This window comes from Lissotriton helveticus, chromosome 6 (genome assembly GCF_964261635.1).
Source record: "Lissotriton helveticus chromosome 6, aLisHel1.1, whole genome shotgun sequence".
NCBI lineage: Eukaryota > Metazoa > Chordata > Amphibia > Caudata > Salamandridae > Lissotriton > Lissotriton helveticus.
This window is the reverse complement of record NC_136067.1, coordinates 1,643,615,928-1,643,630,677: the sequence shown is the minus strand read 5'-3', so window position 1 is coordinate 1,643,630,677 and position 14,750 is coordinate 1,643,615,928.

Here is a 14,750-nt window from a genome sequence, read left to right as displayed (position 1 = left end):
ATATGTTTAGTGAAAGCTATTGTGTTATGGACTTTGGCATGAATGTAGCCTTTAGTCTCCAAGCTCCGTTCAAATGACATCTATTTTTTGTCACATCAAATGAAGCCATTTACTTCTCATTTATCTCTTTAGAATGTCTGTGAGGACAGCTTTTTATTGTCGAGTAACATATTTTGTCATGCTGTTGTTGTCTAGTCATGTGAAAGTTCATGAACAGAGTAGAAACATTTTGATTGCGTTGCTAAACAAGGCCGGATAATTTCTAATTCCAACCATAGCATCAGTTCAGGTAAAGTTTTTTTTATACATGTATATAGAATGTTTTGTTTATATAATGTGATTTAGCTTAGTTGACAACTAAGACTTCACACACACGCAAATATATATACACAGACACACACGCTCAAAATTTTAATAATTTCTGAGTCTGAAAATAATGAAATGATTTATCTCTGCTTGTGCAGACACATCAATTTATTTCTAGGTCTAATCCTGCCTACTTACCGGCTACAGCTATGACAGATCAAAGCTACTTAATTCACACCATGCAAAATCTTCACTGAATTGAACGAGAGCGCACAGCAACTTTCGACGTTGTCATGTGGTTAACAAAGAATTAAATCATCTGCATAAAATCTAAATATATCTCTGTCATCTTAAATACTTGTGAGCGGGCAAGTTGACTTCTTTCAGCAACATATCTAATGGGGTCCCGCCAAAAGCAAGTTGATTGTGGGAAGAAAAATCAATGGTATTGCTAAATATGACATTTATGCCAAAACTATTCATTTGTTATGACAAATAGATCATTACTCAATACAAGATGGTGTTTGTTGAAATGAGTTTATTCGATTAATCTGATTAATGCTCAGTCCCTGCACTTGAAATGCTGTAGCCATGAGAGCATTCCAACAATTATATTTAAATCTCCTACTACTATGCTAACCCTGTTAACAACTTCACAGTGACCAGCACTTAACAGAATTTTGGGCTACGATTAAGGGCCAGATATGTTTGTTTAGGAAGTATAGAAAATGTTATCACCTGGCAGTGTCCAGGCTTTACAATTTACATCACGATTCTGCGTTTCCAAAATTGGATCTGAGCTGATCTCCCTGCTGGGCCAAATAGTGCATAAGCTTTGCAATTATTACAGCCTGGAAGCAGCAAACTTTAAAGCAAAACGTGGAGGGGGCGTATTTTCACATCTATTCCAGCTCTTTATTATTATTAAGAGTTCTTTTTATTAAACAGGATCATGAAATTACATATACTGAAAGATGAGGGCATATGTTCAAAATGTAGTAACAAGAATACTTTATCACAGGGTCAGTACACTATTAACATTTTAGTTACAATCTGGTAGGTTGCCGCTCAGGTAGGTCTAAACGATTTAGGCAGTCTGTGTGGCCTCATGTCTACTTCAGTCGCAGGTCTCGCCTACATCCCCTGACTCGCATACCGTTGATACCTCTCCCCCATTTCTGTATTTCTCCAATGGGGGACCATATTTTATAAAAATTTTTTCCTGCAGCCCCTGCTGTCATATATAATAACCTTTTCTGCTTGGTGGCACCAATGAAGGTCGGTTTCCCATTCGACCACTGTTGGGGGGATGTGTGACCCCCACCTTCTCGCTATGTTACGCTTTTTACTCTGGTTGCTGAGGCCAGCCAGGTTCTTGTGTGCCTAGGCCAGTCTTCCTCCCCCTTAATCATCAATAAAAGGCGCTTAGTATCTACAGGTATCTCTTCTCCCATGACCTTTGACATTATCATTGCCACTCTCTGCCAAAAGCGGTTGATTACTGGGCATTCCCATGATAGAGCGCGCAGGTCACCCGACTCAGATTACCATACTCACCTGGGCCCATAAACAACATATGATGAGATTTATTCAGGTAACCTGTGCACGTACTCTAATCAGTGATTTATAACCTTCATTTAGGACCTATACCATTGACTTACCAATCCTTGTCATCGGTACCTAAAGTCCTAAGGGATCAAAGGAGTTAGAATAATAGGTAGAATAATAACATTTGCACTCATAAAATAACCACAACTCGGGAAAGGTTTAAAAACTCTTTATCTAAAATCTTTAAATTGTCATAATCCCAGCATTGAATAATAGAAAATATCTCAATTAGGAAAATAATGATTAGAATGAAATAATGCAGAGTTCTTATAAAGCAGTCTTTATGCAATTGACAAGAGGGTGGGGAAAGAGAAGGAATCAGAACAATGATATACGGCAATATGCAAAACCTTTATCATTTAACATTAGGGTGGGAAAAGAGAAGGAAACAGAACAATGACAGTACCCAGATTTTATATTTACCTAGAATGGTGTGAAGAACTAACCCTGGCCACGGGTCAGTTTAAAGGACCGAACCCTGGAAATGCAGGCACCATAAAGGCAGGCAGGTGCAGATCGGAATCAGGACAGGTAAAGCCAAATTGGATCAGGACAGGACACCCAAGGGCTAAGACCAGCACCTGCAGTTAAAGTTGCAACGCCTGCGTTACTCCCTCTCTGCAGCTAACAGCCAGAACCCAGTAAAAGTTATCGATTTCTCCGACAAAGTGATTCGCCCGGCACTTCAGCTTTCAAACCCCAATCTGGGTTTCGAACCTTCTGACAGAAGGCTCCGCCAGCACCTCTGCTCCCGATCACCTATTGAGTGCGTTGGGTCTGTGACAGGTCAGCTATTCGGACAAGTTGGACAAATTAACTAACTAAGCCTACCCTAGTTATACTATTTTACAGGTCAGTGTACCACCCCCCAATGTTGCAAGTTAAGGATCCCCAATTTTGACAAAGGATGAGGAGAGGTCATCACACCACACTAAAATGAAGCTTTCAGAATGAATATTAATGCTTGCTTTCCCTCCCATCCATTTATTTTTCCCACGTATGTTATATTCCACCCGACAATGAATGTTCTATTAACAAATACATTGTTATAACATATTAACACGTTTTCTTCCGTTTGGGTTCAAAAGTTAGTTTTCCCATGCGCATCTTCTAGTGCGCAGTAGCTTGGCATTGCTTCAAGGTTAGATGACTCCAGTTCTCTTTTGAGTCAGACATGCGCGATGTGGGTTTTCAAGATGGAGTAATAGCACCTCCCGGGCCCAAGATTATCGTTACATGAAAAAATAGAAAGAAACAGTTTTAGAACACAGAAAAAAATGAATGTACTGTATACCACTTACTTCTACTCTATTCACATTACTTTATTTTAACTATTGCATTAGAAATTAGGCAGAACTAACAGCTTAGCAAAAGCAGCAGTGCAAGCTTCATGCATGCTGTTAACACAGAGCAACCATCTTAGTTTTAATGCGCAGAAGCAAAAGATTCCCTCCAAGCAAAGAGTACGTCATGTCACGTGAGTGTGACAGACGCATGCGTAGTTAGAAATCCCGCGTAGCAGCAGCCATTTTATTTGCAAGCGCATTATCATTAGTAAAAGCACATATGCAAGCTTCTTCTAGATACCCAATGTTTTTGTGAAATGCAATATTAATAAGACAAACATATTGATTAGTGTATTAACATTACGTAGAGAGGACTGAATTCAAGCAAGTCGCATTACATGCGAATCCTTGCTCCATCACCCATATAATATGGAAAAAAGATCCCTCCGCCTGGCAGCCTCTTATGCAGTGCAACAACTGTACTTTTCCCCATTTGTACAGCAGTGTGCGGGGGTAGTAGGAGCGGTGTAGGATCCTAAGTTGTATCAATCTGAATCGCAACCTAATCGCTATTTCTCTAGGCCCCTTCAACGTATCTGTCCACCCTTCATCTTCTATAGTGCCTAAATCCGCCATCCAGGCTGCTCGTAGGGAGGTCAGGGGGTCTGGTGCATTGTTTATTAGTTTATTTTATATATTGTATATTGTAGAAGTCCCTTTGTCAGGTATGGGATCTGCTAATAGTCTGTGTTCCAGAGGGGATTAGTCAGGGAGGGACTCTCCTTGTTGTATGTGTCTACTTAGCACTTGTTGTATGTGTCTACTTAGCGTATGTACAAATCGCATGTAGGGGAAGGCTCGGGTAGATGATCGTTTAAATTCGGCTTCCAAGTCCTCAAAAGGTATCAGGGGCTGTTCCCCTCCATACACCCCCTAGATGGTCAATACCTATGGCCCTCCATCCCGAAAAACCTGCCAGGGTGGTGTCATTGCTGTCAAACAGCTATACCATCCCAAATATTTGTTGGCTTCAAACCAGCTGTTTATTACTGGTGCCGTATGAGCCTGGAGATCCAGAGGGGGCCTTTGGACATATAAAAGGGCCTCATGATTCCTGTTGGGCATTGTTTCTCTATACATTTTGTTGGCCGGTTCTTCTCTATCAATATATATCCATTCACCAGCAAGACCTCCGTATATCTCCACTTCGGGGCAGGCCCACTCTTCACCCTCATGATTGCAATGAGGTCCGCCTCAACCATTACCAGCTGCTTTCCCCTGATCTCCTTTCTCTCCTCAGTACTCATCAGTGGGTGCGGCTGTGAGTGCCTCCTATGGCCGCAGATGTGGACCGGGGCTCGCAGGCACTCACATAGTTGCGGGTTTAAGTTTGGAGTGTTTCTCACTGACGGAGCTATGTGCAGTAATCAATATTTAATCTCACCGGAGAACGTTCAGTACGACCCCCCAACAGGCCGTAGCTCTTCAGCGCAGCTGGTAATTCTTTCCGGGCCACTGTACTTGTCGCTGCGCCACACGCCATCACCCGCACTCGCCTGGTCGGTCACAGCACTCAGATCACCACTCCCTCTGTCTGCCGGGATACAGTGGTTGCCGTCTCTCAAGGGTCGCGTCTCAGGCGCCCGCTCTGGATATTCCTTTGCTGGCGTTACCCCTCAGTGTTCGGCCGGCGCCATCTTGTAGCACGACCGCGACCCTTTCTCCTCACTAAGATAGCGCTCAGTTATACGCCAGATGGGTCATCTGCCTACCACGCACCAATATCACTGTGATTTCGGCCCCTCAAGCCTCCACTTTTAATCGGATTGTGTCAGATTTACATGGGGAAACTGCTGATGGCTAGCGAAGTGCTCTAAGTGTGAGGCCATCTTAGTCGGGCTCAAGCCACGCCCCCCAATCCACTCCTGTTCTATCCCCCTGGTTTCTAATATCATCATAAATTATAACTTGGGTATTGTGCATTACTGATGTAATGAACCCCTGTTAGGACTCAGATTTTATAAATCATTTTTGTGCCTACTGGATGTATACTTTACAAATTGTGTATAGACAATGTATCCTACACATAGATGGTGTGTTTCTGTTTCTCTCACTCTCCCAATAAAAAATAGAAAACAAGCATTTGCAAAGCAAAAGGTCATGAATTACTGAAAGTTTGAGCACTTGGTGTTGCATTATTATTTGCTACGCCAATAGCTGAAACTCAGTAATGCGAGACCTACTGTGTCGTAAATGCTTGTTTAATTTAAGTCAATTAATCTTATTTAATGAACTGTGCCCTTGGGGTATTATAAAATTCCTTCACTTCGGTAGATGCTCTAAATAAACATTTAATTTACTTACAAATCTCGTTCTCGTCAGTATTGGGTAGCGCATGAAGAAGTAAAAACTTTGGTGAGATTGGCATGCCACGTACACACTGTGCAAAATGGCATTTGTTGCATTCCCTTTGTTCCTCGCAGGTCAAGCTAGCTGTCTAGCTTAATGCTTTGGTACACAGATGCATATTCAGTGCCTGCTGTCCACCTCCTGTTAACGGCTGTCACGCAGCCACGGCCGGCAGTGGGAGTACCTGCACGGCGGTGACGTGGGGAGGGGGACGGGCAGGGTGGGGGGTAGTAATGTATGGATTATGGAGTTTTAAAGGTAAGTAAACATTTAAATAAATAAAACGAATTTCGTTGCGCTTACTGCATCGCATTTGGGGATGAACGTGTACATACTGCAAGAACTCCTGTGTCTGAAGAGCGGGGTCAAACATAAAGGTGACATCCAGGGACATCAAAGAAGTAGCCTGTTGAATCCATGGGGGATGCAAAGCTTTTGAGTTTGGCACACTTGGAACTGGCTGATTCTTGCCACGATCCTGGCGATCCCCACCACCAGCTTGTGTGCCGGATGCGTCCTGTGAAGAAGGAGGAGAACACTGATCAGGGACCTAAAATCTATCAGGAGTCTTAATTTTCGCACGGTCGCGCAAGTCATAAGTACGCTCAGAAGATTCATGTGTCGGGGAACTAGCTCTGTTTCTGTTGTTTTTTTCTTGTTTCTCTAGTTCTTTTTAGAAAAGACTGGCGGTCCATCTGTGTTAGATGGCACCCTAGGCTGTGATTAAGCCTGTGTTTGCGATTGAGTAAAAGGTTTGTTCCCCAAACTATTGCGGCCAATGGTTTTATAAGCTTCAGCAATAATTTTGGGTAATTCGCCTGGTTTGTCCATTTCAGGGACTGCTGCCAACCCGTTAGCGATTTGAAAGCTTACAGCATCGCCCTTGACATTGGCAGGGATAATCAGCCACCACTCAAACACTCCCACCAGATGCATCCCCAGTTCCACAGCCGCTTCAGTGCCATGTTCATCTTGAACATGCTTTATCACGGAGGGAAGGACAGTCATTGATGGTGTGCCGAAACACTTCGAATATACAGCTGCAAGCAAACACCTTTCCCCAGGTGATACAATCAGCTAACTCGGGAATCAAATCCTTAGGCAAACTAATAGTTACAATTCTGTGTTTTTCTACAGGAGAGGTGTTGGGAAAAACAGCTTCGAGCTGTCCAAATTTCTCGGCAAGCCAAAAAGGTAGTTCATCCTTATTTGTAGGACACTTGCCCATTACCGAATTAACCATAACGGGACTGATAGTCACTCCACCAGCCCCTGTAGGTTGTGCTACAATTCCAGGCGGAGCCAACTGGAAAACAAGCAACACGAACTGTATGACAGCTCTGGGCACACGAATTAAGGAAGTATGCAACACTCGCAGCTCTTCGAGCGTAGCTGTTGTCAACCCACGCGGGTGTGGTGCATACCCAACTAACACCGGCCATGTGGCCTCTTCCATTGATAAAGGACCTAAACGGACCAGCGTATATGTTTGAGGAAGGGCGCCATTAAACCAAAAGCGGTGTTGCCAAGCCGTAAGCGGAACCTCAAGGGTACAATAGGGATGAATGGAACAGCCGCGGCAGTGTATTCATGAAACACATTATCGTCTGCATCCACTGCCGGAAAAGTAACCCAAGAGTAAAAGACTTTGAACGGATACGCAGCATCCGCTTCTACTACAAAAATCAAAGAGACCACCACATCAGGGACGCCATAATTTCATAAGAAGTCCCTGAGCAGGGCACAATTGTGTGCGGCAATGTTAAGCCCCATCACTAAAGCAGGAAGTTCGACATAACATCAGGCAGCACAATAAGGGCAAATAAGAGAGAGAGTAACCTTTTTTTAAAATAAATTCAAGCTTGAAAGAACCTATAAAAACATCAATATAGGAGGTTATCCCGTCACAGCCGCTTCCGGAGGCAGAAGTGAGGGTATTGTGGACAAGTACAAGCACTATTCAAGCGTCTCGCAGATAATAACCAGACCAAACGTCGGTGGCGCCGTGTTGTAGGGATTCTGCACACAGACAGAACTATGCACAGGAAAACAGGACCACAGTGAATAGGTGGTGTACCAACCTACCACATCCATACCAAATCCCAAACCTACTAGCTATAGAGTCTCATTCATTCTCCGTCTACAGCAGAGCTACCAATGATTAGACAACCCAGAACACATCACTCTATCTTGGGAATCGCGGGAGCCAAACACTCTTTCGCTTACTCACTCATGCATGTCCACCATGCGAGTAATCAGAGATGCGGCATAGTTTAAAATGTTTATTTCAACTAACGGGCACTATGGCTATATTGTGTTTATGCAGCAAAATGCATAAACACAATGTAGTCAGCATTTGTTACAATACCATAGAATACAAACGGGGATAGCATGTTATAAAAAACAGTGGAAAAGGACTGAACGACCTAACCACCCTCCCCGTGATAAGAGATAGTTTATTATAAAAAGGAAGACCTCTGGGCTTTGTCAGCAGCAGATCCCATACCTGAAGGCCTAGATACAATGTTCACATCGCAGGACAAGCACAGCTCTTCTTTCCGGAAAGGTGTCTGCAAGTGTGTCAAAAACAGGTTGCAGTTGCAATATTAAAGTACACGATTTCCAGGAGTGCAGCTGTGTGTAGCATGTTATGTCTAGGTGCGAGGGACTGATCAGAACAGAATAACAAGGGGCATTGTTGTTTAACCTTGAACATTGTGTGCAGACCAAACCTCAGAGCACAGCAAAGAACTTGCAAAGTAGACAGTTCTCATGTGAAAGGAGCACAAATAGAGTCTTGTGAAATATATACATGCAGTGTTGTGCGCAAAAGCAGCCTCATGCCAGCGAAGCTCATGTCAACTTAACAAATGTTGACAATGGACCTATAAGCCTTACTACAGGCGAGATCTAAAAAAGTGTTGCAATTTTATGTATATGGTTTGACACTCACAGGTTTCAGGATGTTTAACTGCAGGAAATAGACGGACACTGCCTAAACAACGGTGTTGTTCCTGCAGTAAATACTCAGCCTATCTTTTTTGCTGTATATAGTAGTGTTTTTACCCTCCCTTACCTCCATTATATCTTCCAGTTGTTTCTAAGTTCCACTGCTGTGACACACTTCTGCAGATGAGTTTTCAGGAAAGACTTTGCTGAAGTACATATTTTTGTGAGTAAAGTTATGTTTGGTACTTTTTATTCCCCGGTCAGACTCTTTTTAGTTTTTATTTATTTTTGTTTTTAAGTGGTGCCCCCATGTAGGTAGGCTAGCTTGGTTGTGATGGAGGAGGGCTTGGCTAGTAGTTGGAATTAATACTAATAGGTAGTGTGACATGGACATATGAGACTTATGTTTGAGTGTTTACAATCTTAATAATGTAACTGATTGCTTTACAAGCTGCTAAAGTACTAAGAGACCTGGGGCCTCATTTATGAGGCCTTGCGTCACTTTTACGCCGCCGGTGCGTCACTTTTTGTGACGCACCAGTGGCGTAAAAAATGCGCCTTGTTGCGCCATATTTACAAAGTGACGCATCTAGGTAGATGCGTCACTTTGTAAACCCCTGCGCCACATTATACCTGCGCCAGGTATAATGACGCAAGGAGGGTCGTAGAAGTGACGCAGTGAAATCTATGAGATTTCACTGCGTCGCTTTTAGGACGCCGTTGCGTCAAAATCTTGCGCCTGCCTCACAGCAGGCGTAAGACTGACGCAGGCCCTTTCACATGGGGCTTGCCCCATGTGAAAGGACGCATTGCTGGAGTTGTGTCACTTTTGTGACACACTCCAGCAATGCGTCACTTTTGCGCTTACAGATACGTCAGAAATGCTGACGTATCTGTAACTCCTTGCGACATGATGCGTCATACATTAAATATGACGCATCAGGAATGTCGCAAGGAGTGCGCACTGAGAAGTGACGCATCGCTGCTTTCACGCAGCGATGTGTCATTTCTCATAAATGAGGCCCCTGCTCTGTATCATGAGTAAATATTGGATTTACTATTGTAACTTTTAAGCTTACATTTATTGTTTATGTTTTATAGAGTAAACCTAGGACCTATCGGATATTTGCTGGATTGGGAATGTCCCCAGCATGGTAAACAGATGTTTAAACCCCACATTATTGACCCGACTGCCGATGAAATTGCTATCCTGATTTTCGTTGTTGGCCTAGCTAGGATGGTAATCTAGCTGGTGTGCTAAGGTCCTGGCCTGTCCATGACCAAGCCAGTAACCAGACCTGTTCTGCAACCTGAGGGTGTGCACCAAGCATGACCTCTTTTAAGGCATAGGACTAGTGTCCATGCCCTGGGTTGGCGACATAAAGCGATGATGGCAGCGTACCAATTTGTAATGAAATAATAGTCCAGAGAATACTTTTTTCTATGAAGCAGTGCGACCTATAAGTCCCACTCATGTAAAGGTCTGCTTAGATGTAATACTCAGATACTTGTGCTGCCAATCCGTATGCATGTGTGCATGGTATATGTGTGGTAGCATGGCTCCCAGATGTGTTTCTTTCCCCCTCCTCTTTCCCTCTTTCATTCTTTGTCTACCTCACCTGCTTCTATCCCCTCTCCCCGGGGAATCTCTCCCCTTCCCTACTTTTTACCTTACGTATGTTTTTAACGCATGTAACTACGCTCCAGCAACTTGTAACTATGCTCTGAAACTGTGTAACTTGTAACTATGTAATTTGTAACTATGCACTGAAACAATGCTCGTCCTCATTTAAAGCGCTTTGATACCTCCGGGTCTAGCCAGCTCTATATAAAACTTTCCAAATAAATAAATAATTAGTGGAGGTGAATACTCAGGTCCAGAGGGATCCCTTTTGGATGGACTCTGCTTTAGCATGGCTCATTTTCCCAACACTGGGGAGGTTTGCTGACTGTTTTCCTGAAGCATGAGGGTGGACACACAGACACAGACACTGACATGAGGGAGGATGGGGATCGATTGACCTACCCTTAGAAATTCTATGTAGAGCTTTTAAGATACTGCCTTTTGGTGGATAATAACAAAGAGGGGTGAGTCAGCACTTTCTATCATTAAAGGTAACATTTCTAGAGAGGGCCTGTCTTCCTGTCTTTCTCTGATTGCTACCTCAGGAAATCTGATGACAGCCAGTTGCCCAGTTTCCACATTTCAGTGTGCCCTTGTTTGGATACTCCACCTTGGAGCCATCATCATCACTATGTGCTGTGAGACCCATTCTCTTGCACAACCACTGTGTCTGCACTACAGCCAGAAAATAACATTGGAAAGGAAACCACCTAAACCAGTTCCAGGACCGTATTTGCATAATGAGCATAACAGTGGGACAACCTCACTTTGCTCTAGTTCCAAGCTGTTTCACTGACCAAGGAAGAGAGTGCTCCACAGAGTACTCGAAGAGCTGCTGTGAGGTATGGGGTATGGGTTGGTGTCTGCTTGGCAGCTAGTCTTCCACAGGAACGTCATCTATGTCTGCACAACTTGCTAGAGAAACTGAGGGTCTACCTAGAGCCTTATTATTCCCACACAGAGGATCTAGCGGGAGGGGCTAGAACCAATGACATATTAATCACTAACTTTCATCAAACTCACAAAATGTACGCATGGTCATAAAACAAAAACAAAGAAACACAGTACCTCTATACAGTGTACTATATACAATTGTATGTGTGTGTGCGTTAGAGAGAGCTGTCAGGGGATAACTCCTCTCAGGACAAGAACTCTCACTCACCCAAAGGTGACATGCTTCATTATTGGGTTACCTCCTCACACCTGGACTGCAAGGTCCATGGTGTGGTCTGCAAATCCCTTGCGGGGAAGAGCTGGGGTGTTTTAAGGATGAGTGATATTTTAGGGTCAGTGAGGGGCAGCGTGCAAAAGAAGTGGTAGATAAAACTATCTCCAGAGGGCTGGATCAATGTTATTCAGTGGTCCACTGTGATAGGGACAGTCAGGGGATAGGGGCACTCAGAGAGACTCTCGCTGAGATGTCCTTTGCTACACATAGGAAGGAGTTTGGCGGTAAAGCCGTACCCAGTGGTTTGAGAGTGGACACTATTCCCCCCAAATTAGAAAGACGGTGGACCCAGAATATACTCAGGCCATTGCCATTCTGGCTGTTGTGGTACCTTGGTGGCCAGTATACCTTTATTTAGCATCACAATTTTGAGCAGAGGGACTAATATGCCAGATCCTGATGAATGACCCTGAACCACACCGTGGTCAACTATGGGCAGAAACATGTTGATCATCTACAGGGGTTTATTTGATTAAAAACAATCTTGGGCCCAGAGAAGCTCGTGCCGTGAGGGAAACGGCTGCGGGGGCATTACAGCAGCTTCTTCTTCCACCGCCGTGAGGGCAACTGCTAGAGACTCCAACTCCCAGGTTCCCCAGGGATCACCGGCGCACCGGTGACGACACAGCCTGCGCCCAGAGGCGCTACTAAACAGCGGAACGCCTCCCGCCCCGCGGGACGTGCCGGGCTAAGCCCCGGCAAAGGGCAGGCCATCTGTGGCCGTGAGGGGCCAGAAGAGGCCAGGCTGGGCCATCCCTCTTGGTGTTTCGTAGAAAGGAGCAACGATCCAGTAAAGTAAGGTAAAAACACCATTTACTCAAAGCATTGGTGCATTATACTCATCACACAAAGTATGTCACAAATGAGCAAACGGAAGGGGGTAGCAGGCACACTGGACAATTTTATCGTAAGGGCTGAATCAGTGCTCATCCACCAAATCCAGGCAACAGAGAGACGGCTATCCCTAGACCTTGCCGCACCCCAATCACGTTTATCTATTGGGGGCACCGATGATCCACTTTCCTCGGCCAATTCGAGAGCTAAACCTGTGCCTTTGAGTCCGGACAGAGAGATAATAAATACCCCACTTATTCCCTCTCCGAATACCCAGGACTCATATGCTCCAGCTAGTAACACACGAGGCAAGGTAACCAGACGGCAGACACCGATTGCTTCAGTACTGGGTGGGAAGAAAAATGCACCAAAATCCAATCAGGCGGAAGCCAGAAGAAAGATAACTGAGCCAAGTACAGACGTCGCGAGTAATAATGAAGGAGGGGCCGGTAATGGAACACTTGAGGCCAGGCCTACTAACTCTATCTCTACCCTGACTGAATTTCCCCCTGCCAATGGCTCCATCGCAACTGATATGGGCATTGAAATTTTGGACACCTTAATGGAAGGGTTTGAATCCAGACTCGATGACTTAATGGGGGTTTTTGAAAAGAAACTTGATGGCCTATGGAAAGAAATGCTTAAAATAAATGATGTAGCAGCAAACATAAAAAGGGTGGGAGAAGGTATAACTGCTTTGCAACCCATGCTGTCTGGTCTTATAAATTGTGATAAGGTCCCGCACCCTCAATGCGTAGCCAATACTATGATACCACCTCAATGCGTTCCGGGTGGCGTATGCAGGGACAGGGGGGCTGCGCCATCTCATGACAAAGATGACACTAATAATAGTGGAAGCGGTGGTTTGTTTCCAGTGATTCGTTCTGAAAGGTCGTACGAGGGTAATGCAAACCAAAGTAGACCCCCTAAGCTGTCCCTAAGGCCAATTGATGGTAGTAATGATATAACTCGAGCACCTAGTGAGTCAATTGCCACCAATAACCCGGATGTTTTGCATCTCCCACCGGCCTCCGCACCATATGTACTGGTCTTAAGTGGCGTTCCAGGACTGAAAATGGGACAGAGAGAGTCCTGGTTCGACTTGCAAAGAAAGTCAGTGGACTGGCTCCACAAGCATAAAAGTTTTGAACCCCACAGAAGGGAGGACATAATCATGGCCAGAAGAGTAGGGTGGGTAAGCCCCTCACACAAATGTATTCAGGGGGATTGTGTTGTCTTAAATTTTAGAAGGCCCCAGCAGGTTCGCCATCTTTTGTCTGTCACTGATGATACTTTTAACCCTCCCACTGATATTAGTGCTCTCCCTCTGGGCTACTTTTATAAACGACCACCCACCCCCAATTGCGGCCCTAGAACAACTAAACTCCTGTCAAACATTTATCAAGTTCTTTGTAGGACCACCAATGCCCTTAGATTCTATGGCTGATAGTATTATGCCAATTGAAGATATATTGACAGTACCACATCGTGCCCAAGGGAAGAGAAAACTAGAAAATAGGGATAATGTAGCTAGTTTGAGTATACTGAGCTGGAATGCGGCAGGTCTTCTATCAAAACTTGACAATACCGAATGGGTAAATTCGATAAGGGAATAGGACGTTCTTATGTTCCAGGAAACCTGGGCGACCGAAAATTTATATATCGAGGGTTTCCATTGTTTCAGTATTCCCTCAGAAATACCCAGGAAGCGCAGGCCATCGGGGGGATTATTTTTGGGAATTAATGTGGCAGCTGTGGGAAGTTTTAAAGTAATCTTAACACATAGCCTAGATTTTCAAGCAGTATTGTTTAAAAGAGGTATCCAACTCTACTTATTACATTTTTATAATAATGATTTTCAGTCAGTTCCCAACAAACGTTTTTAAAAGTTATTTGATTGTATTTCAGATTTAGATAACCAATCTGACAAGGGAGACCCTTTGGGTATTTTAGTAGGTGGCGACTTTAACGCTAAAATCCACGGTCTAGGCCCTGATATGGGTGTAGGCCTCTGTGCACAACCCTCGTGTAGTAGAGGTAGAGAACATAAAAGGCTGATCAAATCTTATAATCTATCCAATGTCATGGACCTGGTTGTAGGTTCTGATAGGACCAACTATCCGACATATAGGGGAAGGGGGTGTATTTCCACAATAGATTATATCTTTGTATGCCCTCTAATTGAAAAACAGTTGGCCTCTGCTGTAGTCGTACCCTCCGACTTCGGGGACCATAACCCCATTAAGGTAACTGTGACGAGGAGGACCCGGACTCGGGCCCTCCAGGCTTACCTTTACCTGTGTCCCCTCTTTTCGAACAGCACACCGACTCATGGAAGACAGGTACAACCCCGCGCAGGATACTGGAGACCCATGTTACTTTAATTGGGCGGAGCTGGACCCTGAACCCGCCCACCTACCAGAGGTAAAAGAACGCCCAAATCACACTCAGGTGTGTGATACACCCGGAGGGAGAGAAGGAGAGTGGAGGCGAGAGGACGGATCGG